We start from the raw sequence: 6,332 nt of genomic DNA, 5'->3' as shown, positions 1-6,332 counted from the left end.
TAAAGTTAATTGCACTTGCATATGTGGAGTCACTGCATTGCTGTAGTTGTCTATAAGACTCACGGTACTAATTCAGTTCTCGTAGTAAACCTATGCAAACACCATGATATAAAAAAAAAAATTCAATCACGTAAAAATTCTGAGTGCTCATGATCAAACCTATACTTATCAGTATATATGAAACTTGGATGTCAGCTTCTGTATAGAGGAAAGGATATGAGCCGCAGCATTTTCTGGACCTGCATGTGTTTGAAAACACGTGCTTTCGATTCCACACCAAAGAGTCAGGTGATAATTTTAGAAATGAATGTTGCAAACTTAAGACCGTTAAAGGACTGAAATTCCATCAATAAAACGATGTATATTTTTTACATTTAAAACTAGGATAAGCTTTTTAAAGAGTTTTTTCCTAAACATAACTTAAATTATTAACCGATTCTGGTCAGCGAAACCCATATATACTCTATTTTATGTTCACCCATTTCCAGGCTGGTTCCTATTTTTCCATATAAATATTACCATGTGTCCTCTGTGGTCTCCAAACTCTCGGTTAATTGCACTATACCGGTAATATGTTTCTGTACACGATACGGCATATGAAATTGGTACAACGACTAATAGTGCCATTAACAAGATTGAGGAAAATAAGCAGCAGAATTAGAAATAATATCATCATCACAAAGCTACTACCACAATCATCATCATAATCATACCCAGCACCACCAGAACAACAACAGCAAGAGCAGCAAGGGAGGCAACAACACACAAACCAGACGCTTGCAGGGAGGCAGCATGATTCCATCCCGTCTTCTTTTTGGTTAATGTCTGCTCAACAAATATGAAGACTGTAGATTACATAGCAGCTTGGCTTATATAATCTATACATTTAATTAATTAAGCAGGTATAGGCCAGATTCAAAATACACGCGTGAGCAGAAAAATCAAGTACGACAATGTTTATTGCTAAAAATAACCAATATAAAATAAATAGAAAGCACATCCACAAACATCAACAAGATGAAAACTTGCAAGATTATTAGAAAGAACGACTCAGACTAAATATTCGTTAACTGACGTATGTACTAAATTCACTGCTTGAAATATTATAACCACCACAGCCACCAAAAACCATATATACTATCATCACATGTGATCACTGCCATCAATGTTACAATTGTGACAAGAATGAATATATATTATCTCTGTGTAGATGGAAGCATCATAAGTAAAAAATATCATGATGAAAGCAATGAATGTAATGATGAAAGCAATGAATATCACGATGAAGGCAATGAACATCTGCAAAACACGATATAACTTTACAACTTTCACGGCTACTGGATAGAAGTGAAGCAGCTGAAGGTAACTATCTGTAATGATGTATCCTTGACAAGGTTGTAAATAAATCTCAAATCGTAGACTAAACACAGCCGTCCCAGGATAACAAATACTAGACTAGGTGAGGTTTCTACCCAGCACAATATACTCGCAGACGAATTTGATGGGGTTTACAAATAATTGCTTTAGAATGATCGCGTATGTTTAATTTGACCTATAGGTGGATAAAACACATGAAGAGTGACACAGCGGAAATAATTTCGAGTGTTATTTTTATATTATGCAAGGAAAAGGCAAAGACATTTTTTTTATTTTTTTAAACTATTTCATAACAAATTTCTAACTCTAACATTATTGTTTGAATATGTATCTGAAATATGGCACTTTAGTCAAACCCATGATGAAGAAAGAGCGCATAATTTTACAGTAGACCAGTCTAGTCCACGCTTTTTTGTGCGAGGATAATTGGGTCGTAATTCTCTTAGATCTTTATGTATTGCCAGACAAATGAATTGTTGGTTGAAACTAACTGAAGTGTCACATACTCGATTGCTCAAAATTGTGCTATTAAATGCAACACTCTTGGCTTGAAGGTGGATATAGCAGCACTGCAATTTGAACTGAGTGTTAGGAAATTGGTACCGAGTTATCAGGGGTATATAGCATAGACATATTGAGAGTATATAGGACGTACAAAAATGATTTATGTGTTGAGTATTATTTGCTGTTTTCAGATAAGTCCATTTTTTGGAATATATACTGTAAATTGAAAGGCGGCTTTACTTGATGTTAAGGTTAATTCAGGAGGTATTGAGAAACCGAAATATGAAGATAGACTGTCCAAACCGTGATCTTAAGGTTGTGGAAGCATAATATTAATTTGTTTGCTGCTGTTAAAGATTTACAGATATTTGTCTGAAATATTTACCTTTGATTCAACCCACATGGAGGGAAACGTCCGATGCCTTGAGAAGTAATCGCGGAGAAACTACTGACTTCGTTTGCAAGCTTGTGCCCTAAAGTAGGGAAGAGAAGAAAACTTTTATGAAAATGTAAGTACCTACATTTATCGTAGTTGTCATACTCACCACAGATGTTTGCTTGTTTAATATGTTTGTATGTTCTTTGGGCCGGTGAACTATATTACTGAATAAAGTATTTTTTCTTTTGTCAATATTATTATCATTGTTATTATTATTATTATTATTATTATTATTATTATTATTATTATTATTATATAGCAAAGACAAACAACTATGAGATAATATATTTCTTCTTGGAAATGAAAAGAGTGTTTATATGATAAAAAGATAGGTTTGAGTAAAGAAACATTGGAAAATATAATTTACTGTTTCTAGTTTTGAGACGTAAACTATTCCAAATTACTTGCTGACTCATACAAAATATTTGTTTCTTCTCTTGTTTTCAAAGACGAATGACCTATGCGTCATTACCGGAAAACGTAATCCTTTCGTAGCAGATGACCACTTCAAAAGAAAAAAGGCTAACAATGTTGGGTTGTATCAATAAGAGCAATTGAAAGGGGCGCAAGTATTAAGAATAGTAGAATGTCAATTGTAAAATGACGCGTTAAGTACATTCGCGATGGATATCGCTTCTTTGAAACGGCAAGAACTAGATACTACTGACAATGGTAAAATGCAATTAGAAGTGGCTCTCAGCAAGAATTGAACATAACTGCTCTTTTGCAGTGGGGTCGGGCTGTCGCTGGGAAGCACTTCTCCTTTTCAATTAAAATATAATTGTCATAAATAACTGTGTCCTTATCATCACGTGCAATTATTTTTAACTTGTTTGCCATTGCTAACAATAGCGTTAATATAGTCTGCAAAGTGCATAACATATGCCATCTCTCAACAGTACAGACACCGCATTGAACCAACATCATCAGTAGGGGGACATTTGTAATTGGCTAAGTGAAATATATTTCCAAGTTGCAGACAGGCAAATGAAACAAATTAATCCTATGTAATTACAGCTTTCTTTAACATACACATTTACTGAGGCAAATATACATTTGGTCCTGCTTTTGAACAGACAAATGGAAGATTTCACATCAGAATAGCATTCACGGGAATGTAAAATTCTATATCTATCCAACTCAATATCGGTAGTCCCCTAATTATATGCAAATGGAGTTGCAAGCACAGTATAACGTATTAAAGTCTCTGTTTTTTAAAGTTCAAGAGAAGTTCTTTATCTCATAATTAACATAACAAATACAAGTAACAATAGAGAAAAGACGCGAGAGTACATTAGTGCTATTTCATTGGGTATTTTAGTAATGTTGGAAAAGTGAAATGTTAAAGGTCAATTGTAAATCTACTTTTAAAAAAATGCTCTTCATATCCATTTTAACACCACTTTGCGAACTTTGCGTGCAAGACATAGGAATAACATTTACACGTAAACAGTCATATGACATTAAAAAATGTATGGCTGCTACTTCTGGCTCATTAATTATTTCATTTTCCCATTGTCACTATGTAAAATTTGGTATTAGGGCTGGTCATGATACTTTCTGGGGTATAGTCACAATTGGATGTAACAAAAAAACGTGCTGTTTGCTTTTGAATTTTTTCAATTCATCACATAAAACCTGGAAATGAGAGTTTGCTTTTGAATTGTTTCAATTCATCACATAAAACCTGGAAATGAGAGTCCGAAACTGTACAAACATATTCTAAAACAGCTATAACTAAACCAATGAAAGCTGATTCTTTCGCATTTTGTGGGCGAGATGCTGTTATGGGTATCAAAACGAAATCTTTTATCTTACATTTTTATGTTGTCATCAACCATTCAATTTAGCAAATATCAGAATGAAAGGAAGACGATTATGTTTCATTATCATTACATAACGAAATAAAATTGGAACGGCAGAAAATATAAATTGCTTTGAAATTGAGCACTGTTACGGATACCTTTAACCTGTCACGTACGTAAACATAACCAGGATTCGTGCCCGCAGTTTCTGTTATCTTACTGCTCAAACGATCAAAAGGGTACTGATGATATCTGGCAGGTTTCTCGAGTTTCCAATATCTGCGTTATACACTGTCCTTAATTTCACTCAACATTCATTTCAAAATTCCCAAAATACACGGAGAAAAATTAATTAATTTTGTATACAGGAAGAAACGTTAGTTCCAAGAATAATAACTACAGTCAAGTGAGCAAACATCCCGCTAAATACATTGGCTCACATGCTATCCCATAAATTTTTGACTTTGCACCTAAATTTTCTTCGTGAACGTATGCTGATGAAATAATTACTTTTTTTGAAACAATGCAGTGAAAATACCGAAAACCTAATTAAGGTAATGCAATAATTCAGAGTAATGAATAAGCAGGAAACGTAATATTTTCAGTACTGCAAAAGGTAAAGAAACATATATAAATATATCAACTCGAGATTCGAAAATATGAAAATCGTTTGCCTACTATAAAACTGAGTATAATAAAAATAGGATAGAAAGTAACTGTGCGTTCCAACAGGTTAATTGTCTTTTCTGTGCGATTTTACAACCAATACAGTTATTATGCGTGTAACTTCAGCGATGTTTCTGTCCGCGATAAGATGACTTCTCTTTTAGATACAAGCGGATTCCAGCTGGAACGTCCTACTAATAATAAAACTCGGGGGAAAAAAATCAACGGCAAGACAACAGATCCATAGAAGAATCAAACGAAAAAAATTAAACTCTTTACAGATCATTTTATAATAATTGTCAAATATATTTTCATCTTCTTGACAGCGTTACATTCATGTGTGTTAAAATTCAAGAAAGGGTAGGTACATTGATATCAGTCCATGTACACCATCTTACACAGAGTTGAGATTTACTGGACAGTAAATGCTAGATCATATGTTACATTCATTAGCGTGAATTCCCGAGAAACAGTTCAAGGAACATTATTAGCTTTCTTGAACCGTATACTCCGACCAGGAAAATAACAAATACTAAAACTTGTAATAGCGGCTGTTTCGTTTGTTAACCACAAACAAAATATTTGTGTGAGGTAGTTGCCATGGAAAATGCTAACTCTTCATTGACAAAGTGAATTGTTCTTGCTCTGTTGGTTATGTGTATAGCCATATTGATCTCTACCACGCATTTATTAAATTGTTGTTGCATTATATTTCCCAAATTTCTAGTAAACGTGACCTATGACTGTAATGATACAATAATTGTTTATAGTTATGCAAAGAAGGACTTTTAGACGAAAATTAAGAAGTTATCGTATACTATCTATACTAAATATTTTCTTTTAGTTCCATTTTTTTATCTTTTATATATCCAGCTAAAATGCCCTGTACAACTAAAGCGTATGACGACTACTTTATTTCAGGAACGCATATCGGGGAATAACAGATTGTAGCGACACTCGTTAAACAGGGTATATATGTTTGCAAGCTGTGACAAACACCGTCCTTGTTGTAAACTTTCAAAGAACATTTCATTTTAAGACATTGTTAAAGATTGTTCATTGTGCATCAAGATAATTCGAAGAAGAAAAAAATGTTCCCTTTGAAATTATTATCTCTGATAAATAGCTTTAAATTGATCACTCATCTGTGCTGGAAAAAAATATTGAAATGCCTATAAAATTAGATTTAATAAAAATATTATTTCTTTGCTTGTTTGTTTATATGTTGTTCTTTGCTTTCAGCGATGCACCATTGCTATAATGTAACTATAACGCTTTAATTGGCTCTAACTTGGAAACAGCAAAATTCAGTTTGGGGAATCCTGACAAATTCCTCGTTTCAAAACCACCTACTTTATCATCCCCCTCCACACATGTACAATAATGTTAATTTAATCTTTTTCAGTTCAAATAATTGTTTTCAGAGCACATGCAATGATGTCAAAGCCACGTATCGTAGTCTTCTGTCCCTGTATGCATAGGTTTCTAAACACGGAGACAAGGTTGGAGCTGTCGTTGCTATACCTTGTGATACCAGTTCG

At 33.6% G+C, this 6,332-nt stretch overlaps 1 long non-coding RNA gene across 1 annotated transcript; it reads left to right on the top strand.

Annotated features, from left to right (window-relative positions):
* Window positions 1-1,937: 1,937 nt before the first annotated feature.
* LOC149786598 (uncharacterized) lies at window positions 1,938-5,989 on the top strand. The gene is made up of 2 exons (XR_016425213.1): window positions 1,938-2,390; window positions 5,713-5,989. It is a non-coding gene; the product is annotated as an uncharacterized LOC149786598 (long non-coding RNA).
* The last annotated feature ends 343 nt before the right edge of the window (window positions 5,990-6,332 follow it).

This window comes from Sinohyriopsis cumingii, chromosome 12 (assembly GCF_028554795.1).
Source record: "Sinohyriopsis cumingii isolate HCF-2022 chromosome 12, ASM2855479v2, whole genome shotgun sequence".
Taxonomy (NCBI): Eukaryota; Metazoa; Mollusca; class Bivalvia; order Unionida; family Unionidae; genus Sinohyriopsis; species Sinohyriopsis cumingii.
The sequence above is the reverse complement of the archived record's forward strand: the minus strand, read 5'-3'. Positions and strand labels throughout refer to the sequence as shown.